Source organism: Schistocerca nitens, chromosome 7 (genome assembly GCF_023898315.1).
Source record: "Schistocerca nitens isolate TAMUIC-IGC-003100 chromosome 7, iqSchNite1.1, whole genome shotgun sequence".
Taxonomy (NCBI): Eukaryota; Metazoa; Arthropoda; class Insecta; order Orthoptera; family Acrididae; genus Schistocerca; species Schistocerca nitens.
Genome location: NC_064620.1, coordinates 429,635,558 through 429,653,698, shown reverse-complemented (window position 1 = coordinate 429,653,698; position 18,141 = coordinate 429,635,558). Strand labels below are relative to the sequence as shown.

At 44.3% G+C, this 18,141-nt stretch overlaps 1 pseudogene; it reads left to right on the top strand.

Annotated features, from left to right (window-relative positions):
• The first annotated feature begins 473 nt into the window (after positions 1 to 473).
• On the top strand, positions 474 to 591 carry LOC126196037 (5S ribosomal RNA; annotated as a pseudogene).
• Positions 592 to 18,141: the final 17,550 nt, after the last annotated feature.

The following is an 18,141-nucleotide window of genomic DNA, read 5'->3' as shown; positions in this document are numbered from 1 at the left end:
GCTGCTGTCATCCCTCTAAACTCAAGACAGGAGAGTATATCGGAAATGTTCCGATTTCTCCACTTGGCACTCAATTTTCTAGCGTCCACAGCTCCACTCACTATCTCCAAACGACAAAATGACGATATGTAAACTCATATAGCAACAGTGAACTACAAATAAAAAACTGACAATCGATAAACAAACCCATAGCAACCAGAATACCAACGAGCAAAACACAAACGCTATGAACTTATGCACCAACCTAATGCATAAAATAAGCAGTAGCCTGAGACCCTTAAATAAAGCTCAATTGTGCTCTCCGTTATTATTATTTAGGATACAGTTTATAGCTCATAATTGTTAGTGTAATGAGCATAATTATGTTTATGCAAGTATAATCTTAATTACCATAATTTATTATACAAAACCACGGCCTGCCCTGCACCACTCAAGTAGTACGTTCCTATTTGTCCGCCACTATTAGCTAATAGGCCAACGGCCCTGCCACAGTGGTAACACCGGTTCCCGTCAGATCACCCAAGTTAAGCGCTGTCGGGCTGGGATAGCACTTGGATGGGTGACCATACGGTCTGCCGAGCGCTGTTCGCAAGCGGGATGCACTCAGCCCTTGTGAGGCAACCTGAGGAACTACTTGATTGAGAAGTAGCGGCTCCGGTCTCAGAAACTGACATACGGCCGGGAGAGCGGTGTGCTGACCACATGCTCCTCCATACCCACATCCAGTGACACCTGTGGGCTGAGGATGACACGGAGGCCGGTCGGTACCGTTGGGCCTTCATGGCCTGTTCGGGAGGATTTTTTAGTTTTATTAGCTAATAGGCCGCAGGTCACCATCAGTACTCTTCAAGGTAACCAGCACCAGGAGACAGACCTAGCATGTGTGCTTTCTACATCTTTCTACAACAACAGCACAAGCTGAAATTTCAAGCAATGCTAGCGATTTTGTTTTCCCAATTTGCAGCAGAGTATTGTACCCAACTGGCATTTTTGCAGGTCTTAACAGCCATAATTTATGATCCAAAAAGGCACCCTCCTCTTCCCCACTCACGTAATGGGGGCCTTTTGTTTCAGCTTACAGTTTTTGTGCAGTTTGTTACAATTCCATCGATGTTATCTCACTTTTCTAGAGGACACACGTAAATATGAGGCTGCAATGTTTAACTGCCGTCAAAGTGCATAACTTCCAAGTACACCAATGTATGACACTATTTGCAGTTTAGGGACAACTGGTTACAGTTTTCTCCCAGTACTCCAAACATGCACGTAAATACAGGACTGTATACAGTTAGCAATTATTACCACAGTGCATGCCTTGCAAGTACTCCAATGTATCAGACACTGTTTACAGATATGCATGAATTTGTTGCTAATTTAGCGATTTTTCTCTCAAGAAGACATACATAAATACAGGACTTAAAATGTTAAACAGTTAGCGTAGTTTGATATTTAAACAAATACAGAGATATCGCACGTTAAAAAAGAAACATGATGTGATATTTCAACAAATACGCAGATTATGGGGAAAGTCAGAAACACAGGAATCAGTCGCAATCCATTGTTTTTTTTAATTATTCTTGCATATCCAGATTTCAGCTATAAGTAGCCACCTTCAGTGCATTTTGAGTCAGTTATAATCCAACAAACTCGCAGCAGTACTTGTCACCATATCAATATGTAAGAATAATAAAAAGCCAATTGGATTGCGATTGACCCCTGTGTTCCTGCCTTACCCTATAATTTGCGTACAGTCGTTGTGTACAACCGTTCCTTGTGGTATCAAAGTTGGTTAAAACACTTCTCTAGTGAATTACCAAATTACACTGTCCCCCAAATCTCTGCACGGAATCAGTGCTCTGAACAACATGGAAGAAACACCAGTTCCCTTCACAGCAAAATTCAAATGGCTCTAAGTACTATAGGACTTAACATCTGAGGTCATCAGTCCCCTAGACTTAGAACTACTTAAACCTCACTAACCTAAGGACATCACACACTTCCATGCCCGAGGCAGGATTCGAACCTGCGACAGCAGCAGCAGCGCGGTTCCGGACTGAAGCGCCTAGAACCGCTCGGCCAGATTGGTCGGCCTTCACAGCAAAATCATTTCTCTCGTGACAAAAAATAAAAACACCTACAGCCGTCCTCATGATTTTATTTTATTTTGTCGCTACCAGTTTCGACGCTTCATTGCGTTATCTTCAGGCTGTTTTGAAGCGATACAGGATGATACTATCCCCATGCATGGTAGCGACAAAACAAAATAAAATCATAAGAACGGCTATAGGTGTTTTTATTTTTTGTCACGATTGTAAACGGTTGTCGTCCCAGAGACGTCCTGCCAAAATGATGGGCATGCAAAATCATTTCTGGTCTACTCCATCGTTCAACCACTCGCTCGCAGTCCTCAGCAACAGGATCCTGACTCTGGAATAACCTCCTCAGTGTATTACAAAATCTAATAACGTCTGCAGCTTCAAAAGACAGTGAATGACGTTTCTACTAAACCAACAACAGCGATTACCATTGTCCCTGTACGCAGTCGTTTTCCTTGTACTTTATCCTCTCCAACCAAATGTTTCTCATTTCTCAGTGTTCTTTTATCACTACTATTAGTAGTAGTAGTAGTAGTGGTAGTAGTAGTAGTAACAGTAGTACAAGCACTGCCAGTATTAACTTAATTAGTTCATAGCCAGTATAGGTATATTATTTTAATACTATTTGTCATATAAAAATTGTTGTAAAAAAGCACTGTATGTTTGAAACCCTGGTTTGATGTGAGAGAGGGCGTGATGGCTCTATTCAGTTGAAGTTAAATAAATAAATTAAATACATCTCCCTAGCTGTGTCCAACTTATCCCTTACCCCATCTCTCTCCTTCTCCTCCTCACACTATCTGTGTCACTCCCCCCTCGCTGTCTCTCCATCCCCCTCTCCCACTCCTCCCTCCATGTTACCACGCTCTCGCTAATATGACGCTTGTGATTCTTGCTCAAACAGTATTTCTTTCCAGATCTTAACTAATATATGTACGAAATTTAGTTGAAATCGTTCCATGGATTTAGGACGAGCCCTTTAATCGTGGCTTTGCCCACATTGGTACCTGTGAAATACACTCCTGGAAACTGAAATAATAACACCGTGAATTCATTGTCCCAGGAAGGGGAAACTTTATTGACACATTCCTGGGGTCAGATACATCACAGATACATCACTGACAGAACCACAGGCACATAGACACAGGCAACAGAGCATGCACAATGTCGGCACTAGTACAGTGTATATCCACCTTTCGCAGCAATGCAGGCTGCTATTCTCCCATGGAGACGATCGTAGAGATGCTGGATGTAGTCCTGTGGAACGGCTTGCCATGCCATTTCCACCTGGCGCCTCAGCTGGACCAGCGTTCGTGCTGGACGTGCAGACCGCGTGAGACGACGCTTCATCCAGTCCCAAACATGCTCAATGGGGGACAGATCCGGAGATCTTGCTGGCCAGGGTAGTTGACTTACACCTTCTAGAGCACGTTGGGTGGCACGGGATACATGCGGACGTGCATTGTCCTGTTGGAACAGCAAGTTCCCTTGCCGGTCTAGGAATGGTAGAACGATGGGTTCGATGACGGTTTGATGTACCGTGCACTATTCAGTGTCCCCTCGACGATCACCAGTGGTGTACGGCCAGTGTAGGAGATCGCTCCCCACACCATGATGCCGGGTGTTGGCCCTGTGTGCCTCGGTCGTATGCAGTCCTGATTGTGGCGCTCACCTGCACGGCGCCAAACACTCATACGACCATCATTGGCACCAAGGCAGAAGCGACTCTCATCGCTGAAGACGACACGTCTCCATTCGTCCCTCCATTCACGCCTGTCGCGACACCACTGGAGGCGGGCTGCACGATGTTGGGGCGTGAGCGGAAGACGGCCTAACGGTGTGCGGGACCATAGCCCAGCTTCATGGAGACGGTTGCGAATGGTCCTCGCCGATACCCCAGGAGCAACAGTGTCCCTAATTTGCTGGGAAGTGGCGGTGCGGTCCCCTACGGCACTGCGTAGGATCCTACGGTCTTGGCGTGCATCCGTGCGTCGCTGCGGTCCGGTCCCAGGTCGACGGGCACGTGCACCTTCCGCCGACCACTGGCGACAACATCGATGTACTGTGGAGACCTCACGCCCCACGTGTTGAGAAATTCGGCGGTACGTCCACCCGGCCTCCCGCATGCCCACTATACGCCCTCGCTCAAAGTCCGTCAACTGCACATACGGTTCACGTCCACGCTGTCGCGGCATGCTACCAGTGTTAAAGACTGCGATGGAGCTCCGTATGCCACGGCAAACTGGCTGACACTGACGGCGGCGGTGCACAAATGCTGCGCAGCTAGCGCCATTCGACGGCCAACACCGCGGTTCCTGGTGTGTCCGCTGTGCCGTGCGTGTGATCATTGCTTGTACAGCCCTCTCGCAGTGTCCGGAGCAAGTATGGTGGGTCTGACACACCGGTGTCAATGTGTTCATTTTTCCATTTCCAGGAGTGTATATGTCACGTATTTTACGTGTATTTGGAGACGTATTTGACCCATATCTAGTAAATTGCGCCCTGCATTTTCATTTCCATTCAGCATAATGTCTATGACTTCATAACCTGAATTGTGTACTCCTTAATGATGTAATTTGACAAGTACATCGAGTGGTATACGTTTCCACTGTCCGCGAAATGTGTTGTGTAGTAAGGAAGAAATAAATTAAAACGTCATACATGATGCGGCAGTTTTTCATCCACCTCAGTGTTTATGGTGAACTATGCGTCATGCAATGATATATTTTTCTAAGTATATTAGCGGCATATGGGATACTGTCTGCGAAAAGTGTTGCGAACACAGTTAGTAGCAACGAAGTAGTAACTTAAAATGTCTTGCATCATGCGGGAGTTTTCCACGCATCTCAGTACTTGACGACATATCACCAGAGCTATGTGTGGTACAGCAACATAGACTTTCGTAGGCTCATTTAGCGGTATGTATGGATTCAATCAGTGTTGATAGTTTTTGTAGCAATGGAATAATAAATTAAAACGTCATACACGTTGCGGAAGGTTTTCACACATCTCAGTGTTTATGACGTCATATCTTCTGAGCTATGTGTTGTTTCATTCAGTATTATATACGAATACTCTTGGAAAAGTATGTCGCGAACACAATTATTAGTAAAGAAATAATAAATTAAATGTCACTTTTCTTGCGGTAGCTTTACTTCAAAAATGTTCAAATGTGTGTGAAATCTTATGGGACTTAACTGCTAAGGTCATTAGTCCCTAAGCTTACACACCACTTAACCTAAATAATTCTAAGGACAAACACACACACCCATGCCCGAGGGAGGACTTGAACCTCCGCCGGGACCAGCCGCACAGTCCATGACTGCAGCGCCTTAGACCGATAGTTTTACTGCCTGAACACTGAAGATTTTGTAAGAGAAAAACTTTTTTCCGTTCACATTTTGTGAGGGTTGTCAGCGAAAAAAAAATTTGTATAGGTTTAAACTTATGTGTAAAGTTTGTTCTACGTCACCAAGTGCTGTTATTCTCAAATACTGTTGAGTAAACTATGGTTATTAACCCGTCATGGTCTACACTGTTTTCTCACACCCCACCACCTTCCTTTTGACAGGTAGGTGGTTCGTAACCCCACAACGACGATTTCCAAACAGTAAGTTTGATTAAAATCGGCCCATTGCTTTAGGAGATGTGGAAGTTGCATATGTTCATACATACAGGGCTATTACAAATGATTGAAGCGATTTCATAAATTCACTGTAGCTCCATTCATTGACATATGGTCACGACACACTACAAATACGTAGAAAAACTCAAAGTTTTGTTCGGCTGAAGCCGCACTTCAGGTTTCTGCCGCCAGAGCGCTCGAGAGCGCAGTGAGACAAAATGGCGACAGGAGCCGAGAAAGCGTATGTCGTGCTTGAAATGCACTCACATCAATCAGTCATAACAGTGCAACGACACTTCAGGACGAAGTTCAACAAAGATCAACCAACTGCTAACTCCATTCGGCGATGGTATGCGCAGTTTAAAGCTTCTGGATGCCTCTGTAAGGGGAAATCAACGGGTCGGCCTGCAGTGAGCGAAGAAACGGTTGAACGCGTGCGGGAAAGTTTCACGCGTAGCCCGCGGAAATCGACGAATAAAGCAAGCAGGGAGCTAAACGTACCACAGCCGACGGTTTGGAAATTCTTACGCAAAAGGCTAAAGCAGAAGCCTTACCGTTTACAATTGCTACAAGCCCTGACACCCGATGACAAAGTCAAACGCTTTGAATTTTCGGCGCGGTTGCAACAGCTCATGGAAGAGGATGCGTTCAGTGCGAAACTTGTTTTCAGTGATGAAGCAACATTTTTTCTTAATGCTGAAGTGAACAGACAATTTGCGAATCTTGGCGGTAGAGAATCCTCACGCATTCGTGAAGCAAATTCGCAATTCACCAAAAGTTAACGTGTTTTGTGCAATCTCATGGTTTAAAGTTTACGGCCCCTTTTTCTTCTGCGAAAAAAACATTACAGGACACGTGTATCTGGACACGCTGGAAAATTGGCTCATGCCACAACTGGAGACCGACAGCGCCGACTTCATCTTTCAACAGGATGGTGCTCCACCGCACTTCCATCATGATGTTCGGCATTTCTTAAACAGGAGATTGGAAAACCGATGGATGTGTCGTGGTGGAGATCATGATCAGCAATTCATGTCATGGCCTCCACGCTCTCCCGGCTTAACCCCATGCGATTTCTTTCTGTGGGGTTATGTGAAAGATTCAGTGTTTAAACCTCCTCTACCAAGAAACGTGCCAGAACTGCGAGCTCGCATCAACGATGCTTTCGAACTTATTGATGGGGACATGCTGCGCCGAGTGTGGGAGAAACTTGATTATCAGCTTGATGTCTGCCGAATCACTAAAGGGGCACATATCGAACATTTGTGAATGCCTAAAAAAACTTTTTGGGTTTTTGTATGTGTGTGCAAAGCATTGTGAAAATATCTCAAATAATAAAGTTATTGTAGAGCTGTGAAATCGCTTCAATCATTTGTAATAACCCTGTACATATATATGTGCATCCATTTGTATAATAATGCCTGGATTTTAAGGCCGATTTATTGCCACAGTCCTCAGGTAACCTGGAAGGGAGAGAAGTCTTGTGAGCCATCTGTGCGTGAATCGAGTAAACGTTGTAGTGTTTGTAATCGTGGATTAGCTATTTGTGTATCGTATTTTTAGAGGTGGAAATTGAGGGCCAACCTCGTATTTACCTAAGCGAGTGTGGAGAACCACCTAAAATTCATACTGCACCGCGCAGATTCGACGACCCGTGTCCGACTCGCCTCCTGTCTTACCAACTGAATGCTGCGCGTTAAGCTTTGCGGGCACCCCAATCCTCGCCCTCCCCAAACCCCAACCAAAAGAATCACCAATCACATGGGAGCTTCTAAAGGTTCCCTCATCCTAACCGACAACTCGGTGCTGACAGCTACGTAGCGCATGGTGGACCTCCCAAATTCTGATGTAGACATATAATCTTGATATCTGTCTCTCTACACGCAATTGCTTCTTTATATCACAGTAGGGTACACGCGGATATAATGTCGTCCATTTTCGATGATACCTGTACTGTTTTGGCTAACAGTAATTCACAGGATTATTCATTTGAAGTTTCATAGGTTTGTCGCTTATGGCTTACTTTATTTTGTTCTACATTAATTGTGTCCGTATTCCCCAAGCCATCTCGCTTATTGGTGTCTGAGTGTTCTGCAACGTTCAATATTTTCTGCTCCACTTCTAACCAGTGCGTGAAAAGAACGACTGTCGGCAAGGCTTAGTCTGAGGGTAAATTTCACCATTTTCTCGTGGTGGTCATTTCGCGTTCATGGATACGTTTTTCGTCCTACGGCGCTTACATTGTCAACCATTGAAGTTGTACGCCAATGCATTGTACCACATGTCACTTCTGTTCACAGAACAGTGTATTAACAGAATTAGTAATTAAGTTCAGAGGTCGTCCTTCTGTAACTGATCTAAAGCAGTTCGCTTTCCCTCCAGATTTTTCAGTCCCGCGTCAGTTTATTCTCTTTATTCCTTAATTTCTTCAGTTTGGTAAGCATTCCGACATGAGGCGTTTGCAGCACAAATTAGGCTTCATGAAGTCTGACGGCGCGAAACGTTCAGTGATGGGTATAAATCACGCTTATCTTGCAGCACTTTAGCGTGAGCTAGCAACCAAGTTGGAATGCGATCTGCAAAGCTGCAGAGACCTTAAACTCGGCCTTAGATTACGACGATATCGTATCTTCAAGCGAAGACTTTCACTTGCAGAGTTTGTGAAAGAGTCGGGGATCAGCTCCTGATTAAAACAGAGAATTTTTGTAACTCTTTGGCCTTCATTTCGTTTAAACTGAACAAAGAAAGACTCTTCAGGAAGTCAGAACAGAGAAATCTAGGAAAATCTACGTACGGAAATATTTTCATTAATGGGAAATCATGTCACCAGTGGGCTGCAACCGTATCTCCCGTGCACTTGTTAATCGTACATTACTGCAACTCGTCAGTTGCATCTGACTATTAGGGGGATGGAGAAATGAATGGAGAATAAAGGTTTCAATTTTCCAGTTGAGAAATATACACTCCTGGAAATTGAAATAAGAACACCGTGAATTCATTGTCCCAGGAAGGGGAAACTTTATTGACACATTCCTGGGGTCAGATACATCACATGATCACACTGACAGAACCACAGGCACATAGACACAGGCAACAGAGCATGCACAATGTCGGCACTAGTACAGTATATATCCACCTTTCGCAGCAATGCAGGCTGCTATTCTCCCATGGAGACGATCGTAGAGATGCTGGATGTAGTCCTGTGGAACGGCTTGCCATGCCATTTCCACCTGGCGCCTCAGCTGGACCAGCGTTCGTGCTGGACGTGCAGACCGCGTGAGACGACGCTTCATCCAGTCCCAAACATGCTCAATGGGGGACAGATCCGGAGATCTTGCTGGCCAGGGTAGTTGACTTACACCTTCTAGAGCACGTTGGGTGGCACGGGATACATGCGGACGTGCATTGTCCTGTTGGAACAGCAAGTTCCCTTGCCGGTCTAGGAATGGTAGAACGATGGGTTCGATGACGGTTTGGATGTACCGTGCACTATTCAGTGTCCCCTCGACGATCCCCAGTGGTCTACGGCCAGTGTAGGAGATCGCTCCCCACACCATGATGCCGGGTGTTGGCCCTGTGTGCCTCGGTCGTATGCAGTCCTGATTGTGGCGCTCACCTGCACGGCGCCAAACACGCATACGACCATCATTGGCACCAAGGCAGAAGCGACTCTCATCGCTGAAGACGACACGTCTCCATTCGTCCCTCTATTCACGCCTGTCGCGACACCACTGGAGGCGGGCTGCACGATGTTGGGGCGTGAGCGGAAGACGGCCTAACGGTGTGCGGGACCGTAGCCCAGCTTCATGGAGACGGTTGCGAATGGTCCTCGCCGATACCCCAGGAGCAACAGTGTCCCTAATTTGCTGGGAAGTGGCGGTGCGGTCCCCTACGGCACTGCGTAGGATCCTACGGTCTTGGCGTGCATCCGTGCGTCGCTGCGGTCCGGTCCCACGTCGACGGGCACGTGCACCTTCCGCCGACCACTGGCGACAACATCGATGTACTGTGGAGACCTCACGCCCCACGTGTTGAGAAATTCGGCGGTACGTCCACCCGGCCTCCCGCATGCCCACTATACGCCCTCGCTCAAAGTCCGTCAACTGCACATACGGTTCACATCCACGCTGTCGCGGCATGCTACCAGTGTTAAAGACTGCGATGGAGCTCTGTATGCCACGGCAAACTGGCTGACACTGACGGCGGCGGTGCACAAATGCTGCGCAGCTAGCGCCATTCGACGGCGAACACTGCGGTTCCTGGTGTGTCCGCTGTGCCGTGCGTGTGACCATTGCTTGTACAGCCCTCTCGCAGTGTCCGGAGCAAGTATGGTGGGTCTGACACACCGGTGTCAATGTGTTCTTTTTTCCATTTCCAGGAGTGTACATTTATTCTACAGGGTGTCCCAGCTATCTTGTCCACTCAAAATATCTCTGGAACAATAACAGCTATTGGAAACCGACTTTCACCGGTATCAATGTAGGGCTGGGGCCCATAAATGTACATATTTGGAAACATTCTAAAACGAAAGCATATGTGTTTTTTAACACAAACTTATGTTTTTTTAAATGGACCTCCTATATTTTTTCTCAGCAATCCATAGCATGACAAAGCACATACACAATGGCGTTGATTGCATCGCAATATTCCCATTACATCCCGAGATATTGAGACCCGAAGTTGACGCTTGAAACACCCGGCATGCGCTGCTAGCGCACGTCCTGAGGCTCAGGCGTGAACCCCATGCTGCCCGTAATCGCAATGTGATTGACAAGTAAGTGTCCCTCTTGATAAGTATGGAGGTGTGATTACACATGTCAATCACATCGCGATTACGGGCAACATGGCGTTCACGCCTGAGCCTCAGGGCGTGCGCTAGCAGCGCATGTCGGGTGTTTCAAGCGTCAAACGGCTGACGTTCTTCCCTTTAACTTTCCTGAACTGAGGATGTGGAAAGCTATTGATAATTTTAAGGAAACGGTGAGGTTTCTGAACCTCATGATTTCAAGTTTGGAGACCTAAAATCACTCTCCTTAAAAGCAATGAATATTTTGAAAGGCACTGATCACCCTTCGTGGAGAGCAGATCGAACCTGTCTACTCCCATGTTAGGCAGCCTTTGTGCAGACCTAGATCGGTTACGGGTGCACAGTCTACGGCCCTGGATGAAATTCTTATTTTAAAATGTTGGACGTGGGGCACCAAGACGAGATTCATCTGACCGTGGGACCGATAGGTCCAGTCATATTCCAAGCCTCTGTGATGAGACTGGTGACTCATAGCCCCACGTTAGGAATCTTTTTTTTTTCTTTTTTATTTATTGTGATTTCATTCCCCTGCCCCATATGGACAGGGGACAGCTGACAGCGGTACAATCCGCCGCTCTTCAGCCGACTGACATGACAACTAATACAAGAATAAAATGTTACATATAAGGCGATAAAAAAGGTGGACATAAAACAGAATAAGGGGAGATAATGGAGGTAAAAATATACTGACATGGAGACGTTCATGGGAGGATTAGGAATCTGTGCAGCAAGGCTATAAAAACATATCGTCACCAGAGACATATGCACGCCATACCATTACTTGCCCAACAACGGAACGCATTTTGAACAACTGACTGCGAACAACGCCTTTCGGACATATCCGAAAGAACAGACACGGTGCATTCATATAGTTGATTCGCTTTGTTGAGCCATGAATCCACCACTTTCACTGCGAGTGTACATTTACGTCTGATCTCCAGCGCGAATCTAAAACTAGCAAGCGTGGAGCACATGGATAGGAACTACGGACACGCGTCCCTAGGTAGTAGTGTGGGTCAGCCTGGGAGCACGCCTAGATAGTCCGCACAATTACGATAATCACTGTCTCCGCGTGGAACAGCGGTTAACGCGACTGTACAGTAAGCAGGAGATCCCACGTTCGAGCCCCGGTCCACCGTACATTTTCTCTCCCCGCCGCTGATTCCACATAAAGTCCCGATGCAGCTGATATCATTAGTTCTTTCACTCTCCTCCTTTCCTTTATCCCCCTCCATCTTCAATTTTCATTTAAGAGTTGTCTCAAAAACATTCGGAGCCATTACTTTTCAGCATGCCCTCGTATGTGTCATTCTGGGGGATGGCAGGAGACGTGGAGATACGGGGGAAAGAGCAAGTAGACCAAGCAGAGAATACAGGCCTGCAAGGCACTAATTGTGTCACAATGTGCCATTCCATTTCAGAATGTCATGTCGCTGTTTAGATAGGAAGCCATGTACACTACTGGCCATTAAAACTGCTACAACAAGAAGAAATGCAGATGATAAACGGGTATTCATTGGACAAATATATTATACTAGAACTGACATGTGATTATATTTTCACGCAATTTCGGTGCATAGTTCCTGAGAAATCAGTACCCAGAACAACCACCTCGGGCCGTGATAACGGCCTTGATACGCCTGGGCATCAGGCAAGAGTAGTGACTGGCGTATTGTGACGAGCCAGTTGGTCGGCCACCATTGACCAGACGTTTTCAATTGGTGAGAAATGTGGAGAATGTGCTGGCCAGAGCAGCAGTCGAACATTTTCTGAATCCAGAAAGGCCCTTACAGGACCTGCAACATGAGGTCGTGCATTATCCTGCTGAAATGTAGGGTTTCGCAGGGATCGAATGAAGGGTAGAGCCACGTGTCGTAACACATCTGAAATGTAGCGTCCACTGTTCAAAGTGCCGTCAATGCGAGCAAGAGGTGACCGAGACGTGTAACCAATGGCACCCCATACTATCACGCCAGTGATCGAGACGTGGCTGCACGATCCGTTACAGCCAAGCGGATAAGATGCCTGTCATCTTGATTGCTAGTGATACGAGGCCGTTGGGATCCATCACGGCGTTACGTATTACCCTCCTGAACCCACTGATTCCATATTCTCCCAATAGTTATTGGATCTCGACCAATGCGAGCAGCAATGTCGCGATACGTTAAACCACAATCGCGATAGGCTACTATCCGACCTTTATCAAAGTCGGAAACGTGATGGTACGCATTTCTCCTTCTTACACGAGGCATCACAACAACGTTTCACCAGGCAACGCCGGTCAACTGCTGTTTATGTATGAGAAATCGGCTGGAAACTTTGGTTCAAAAATGGTTCAAATGGCTCTGAGCACTATGGGACTTAACTTCTGAGGTCATCAGTCCCCTAGAACGTAGAACTACCTAAACCTAACTAACCTAAGGACAGCACACAACACCCAGTCATCACGAGGGTTTTTCTACAGAGAAGAATAAGTTGAAATATTAGACTGAAGCTGTTCACACCTCTTCTAATTGAAGAGAAATAGTGATTGTGTTGACTAAATCAGAAACTTTAACAGCTGTTTTTTAGGTGCCATATTTAACTGGGCTAGCCAAGTCGCTTTCTTTCGACCTTGACATGTAAATACGAAAGCGAAACACGTTTTCCGAAACTCGATTTTCGTCTTTCGGGAGGTGCATCATATGTAAACTTAGTGAAGGTCGCAGAGATCAACGACAGGACACAACCATAATCCTTAGCATATCTGAAATGTAAATCCTGCTGTCTAAATTGCCGGCTATACTTTTTTACATGAGGCATAATATGATCTTTTTACCAGCAACAAAAATTTTTCTGTGATTTCTGAGTAAGTAATCCGCTGCGTAATATTTCTTTATGTACCGAAAGTATTCCTACGTACTTCTTGCGGGTGCAGTGAATCGCTAATCACTTTCATATCCAAGCATTTTGTGCACTTGATACCAGTTTGGCGTATGTTGCATTCCGCCTACATTGTGTTGCAATTTTAGGGGCCGGGGTATTCAAAAATATGGATCCACTTTAGATGAATTATATTTCATGAAGTATAAATTACACATGAACAGCCAATATACCAATGAAAGGAGGAAGTTTCAATGTTTTTTTAACACAGGTTATAAATTTGGAATGTTTCCTCCCTTTCCTGCACGGCAAACATCTCTAAGTGAGAGCCAAACTCGTACCACATGGAAAGATGAATGTCGTGTGTTACGAACTTCACTGCAGCAGTAATACAGTTCCGCAAGTCAGCCAGAGCTGTCGGTCGAGGTGAACGTAAACAGCCTCCGTAACATAGCACCAAAAGAAAAAGTCAAAGGGCATGAGGTCAGGAGACATCCGTGACCAGAAGTGTGGATCCAGGTATCAATTTCCAATACGATCCAACCATCGCTGAGGAAGGTATTGACTTCAAAATCCTAGGACAAGACAGTGCCAATGGCGCTGAGCTCGATCCTATGGGAAAATGAAGTCATGTGAATCTTCGATATGTTGAGGAAAAAGCCATTCATCCAACATGTTCAGGTACGTTATTCCACTCAGAGTACCTTACGAAAAAGAGTTTTTTGAAATTGTTTGTACCAGATGCCTATGCTTTTCCTAGTTGGTTTTTCATTGCCGAACAGGAGACGAAATGTCCGCTGCACTATAACTGTCAACTTGCAAACTCAAGAACACAGAAGATCTTCTTCTGCATCATAGCCATCTTCCTTCGGTATGTAGATAGTCCATGTTCCATCTACAGGATGATTCACGAAGATGTGCAAATATTTTTATATGTTATTCTACAAGTAAACCTAAAGAAAAAAGTTCATATAAACATAGGTCCGCAAACGTTTAGTTACGGAGTTACGGCTAATAAAAGATTTTGCGTGAAATTTAGCAACTTCGCTAATATGAAACCATCGCAAAACTGTACGAGGTTAAAGTTAAGCACGATTTCCATTTAATTTGTTGTTATTGGTCTGCTGAATTCAATAAAACATGACCCAGACATGTATCTGCAGAGGAGCAAAGATTATTATACAAGTAAATTTGTTTACTTTCCATTAAGAATGTAGAAACGTTTATGTGATTCTTGGCAACCGTTAGTGAGTAGTTTCAGTCGTTTCCTAAACTTGAAATGAGTTAGTTTTCTGTATTGTTCAGTGAAAGAACATAATAACGACATAGCAATTGTTGTAGTTTGTAGATTATTTATGAAAGAGGGATACCGTTCAATTTTACGGCAGAGGAATACTCCGATACGTTCATTTATGGCAAATGCGATGGTAATGTTACAGCTGCAGTTAACGAATATCGCGTACGTTGTCCAACTCGAAGGATTCCGAATGCACGAACCATTAGTGGAGTATTTCGAATGTTGTGGGAGACGGTATCTCTACCCAGCGTTCATAATCAGTACGAGCGCTCGATAGGTGAATACGATGATGAGGATATTATGGGTGCTGTTCAATGTAACCCGGGTACCAGTACGCAACGTATCTCTCAACGATAAGGCATTTCGCAGTCTAAGGTATGGCGTACACTGAAGTACAATAATTTGTATCCTTACCATAAACAAAAAGTGCAGCATTTACATCCGTGAGAGCTGCCCTTCTCTTGGAGTTGTGCAACTGGTTAAATACTAATCGGCAGTTACACAAATACATTTTATTTACTGATGAGGCACATGTTACTCGAGATGGTATAAACAATGTACATAACGAGCTCGTATAGTCTGAAGCAAACCCACATGCAACAGTGCAGCGCAATTTCCAGCAGCGATTTAGCACAAGTGTGTGGTGTGGTATAATCAACACACACTTTATTAGACTATTCATTTTCCCAGGACGTCTAACTGGCGAGACGTACTTACAATTCCTTCAAGAAGAAATGCCCCGCTTGTTCGAAGATGTTCCACTTGTTACGCGATTGCAAATGTATTTTCTCCAACGCCGTTACTACACATTTAAATGAACATTTTCCCCCGAAATGGATTGGTCGTAGTGTTACACGTCTGTGGCCACCCAGATGGCCCCATTTAACACCAATGGATTTTTGTGTATGGGGATGGATGAAAGACATAGTTTATGAGGACAAAGTCAATACACGTGCAGCATTACTTGCTCGCATTATGAATGCAATAGACGTAATTAAGAACAACCCTGTGGAACTGAAACAAGTAACAAAATCTGTTCACACGCATACAGGGAAATACATTGAACTCGGTGCCGATATTTTTGAACATTTCTAGTGAATGTATTGTGAAATTGTATGTACAATGTACAACTTCCTTAACAATGAGCTTTGTTTTTTTCCGGTTTAACATGAACTAACGTGTGCTATGGAATTAACAAAAGCAGATTATCTGACACATTCATACAGTTTCAGTTAACGTTTTTACCATCATTGTTACAAAATTAAATTCTGTACAACTGCTGTTGAAAACTTTGTGCAATCGTCTGGAGTTTAAAAAACAAACTGATCCAAGTTGTTAATAAAACAAAATTTTACGAAATTACTTCTTTGCTTCTCTGGACATCCTGGAAAACTACTGCAGATATACGTCTGGAACATGTTTTATTAGATTCACCAGATAAATAATAACAAATTAAATGTAAATCGCGCTTTACTTTAACGTAGTACAGTTTTGCGATGGCTTCATATTAGCGAAGTTGCTAAATTTTAGGCAAAATCTTTTATTAGCCTTAACTCCGTAACTAAACATTTGCGGACCTATGTTTATACGAACTTTTTTCTTTAGCTTTACTTGTAGAATAATAGATAAAAATATTTGCATATCTTCGTGAATCACCCTCTATATGTCGTAAAATGGAAATTAATTAAACTGGATCCATCTTTTTGAATAATTCTGTATATATCAGTTTTACAGGATTGTAAGTAAGGCATTCTGATCATCTTTACCCGGGATTCAAAAATTAAGAAATAAGTATTCTCATATTTCAAACAAGTCTTAATAAACGTTTTATTTTGTGCGAATATAATTCTTACGTTTCCTTTTCTCATTTAAAAGTATGAAGTGTTTGTGTGTACCTGCTTGGTTTATTTGATATTATTTGAGAGGACATACTGGAAAGTCGTTAATTTTCGATTTGTCTCTTCCTTGGAAGAGAAAATAAGTGTAGGCCGTAAAATGTACGTGTTAAGAGCGGGGATTTAATTGATAAACTATCTTTCTCCGTGTGCGACAAAAGCATTTGGAAATTCCTATCTCTAAAGACAAAAATTCATTAATGCAATGAAATATTGTAAAATAGTTGCTTTACACACTGAATTCGTTTTGAAATTACTCTTCAGCTGTTGCTAGCGTCGTCTCTCTGAAAATGATAAGAGTTACACCGTAGACTATGACGAGGTTTCCTAAGTTCCGCTATATTTTATAATGAAGTATTTTGCAGCACATGAGGAAATCTCTCGAAGTAATGCAGAGAGTAGACTGACGCGCAGCGATGCACGCCAAAGACATCGTAAAAGTTATTTTGCCTTTGATCTGTTCTTGAGCGGCTTCCTATTCATGAATCGCGTATCCAGTAGGTGTTCAGTACTTAATGACTTTGTGAAATGTGTGATAAGGGGACTGGAATTTGATCGCACTAGAGGCGGAATTGCTAAAGAGACTGTCGAGCTGCCTGCCCTGCTATCAGAGTTGTACTGCTTTGCCAACCATTCAGATGCAACCTCTAGCAATGATTTCTCTTTCCTTTGTTGCCTGACACAACATTTGAGCTCATACGCATGACGAAAGGGTCTCAAACAACAGTGCTGCAGTTCGACTTACGTTTTGCTAGTTAACTTGTACCATAGGAGGTGAAAGCTGACCCAATTTCTTCATCCGTCAAAAACGTAATAGAAAAATATTACTTCCTGCACGCATGAAATGTACTTGTAGGTTGAATCCAAACTTCTGACTGATTTCTAGCGACTTCAGTGCCAACGGATCATTGAACCACCCTCGGACCTGATGGTCTAGTGGTAATGCACGTGCCTAGAAACCGAGAGATTGCGGGATCGAATTTCTGTCGATCTAAGGAAATCTTCAGTCTCCCTCTAATCTAGCTTTCACCTCTCAACAATATGAGGAATCGTGAGGTATGGGTCGTGGTTCGGATTCCACGTTAAACTGCAGGTTCTTTTTCCCCGGGGTACATTAGGGACACGCAAGTCGCCGAAGTGGCGTACAGTTGAAAATCAATCACCGATCAGTTTTCAACACCTTGCACGCCCTTTTGAACACAAGTACCTCCAACCGCTGTGTCTGCGACCTCTCACAAACCTTCAAGATTTGGCCAAGTGCGAGGAGGGATCGTGCACTTAGGATTTCGTACGAACTTAATTTTTTTCCAAATGGTTCAAATGGCTCTGAGCACTATGAGACTTAACATCTGAAGTCATCAGTCCCATAGATCTTAGAACTACTTGAACCTCACTAATCTAAGGACATCACACACATCCATGCCCAAGATAAGATTCGAACCTGCGACCGTAGCGGTCGCGCGGTTCCAGACTGAAGTGCCTAGAACCGCTCGGCCACAACAGCCGGCCTTAATTTTATATATACGTAGTACGTCCATTCCGGAAATCGATAATTTCGG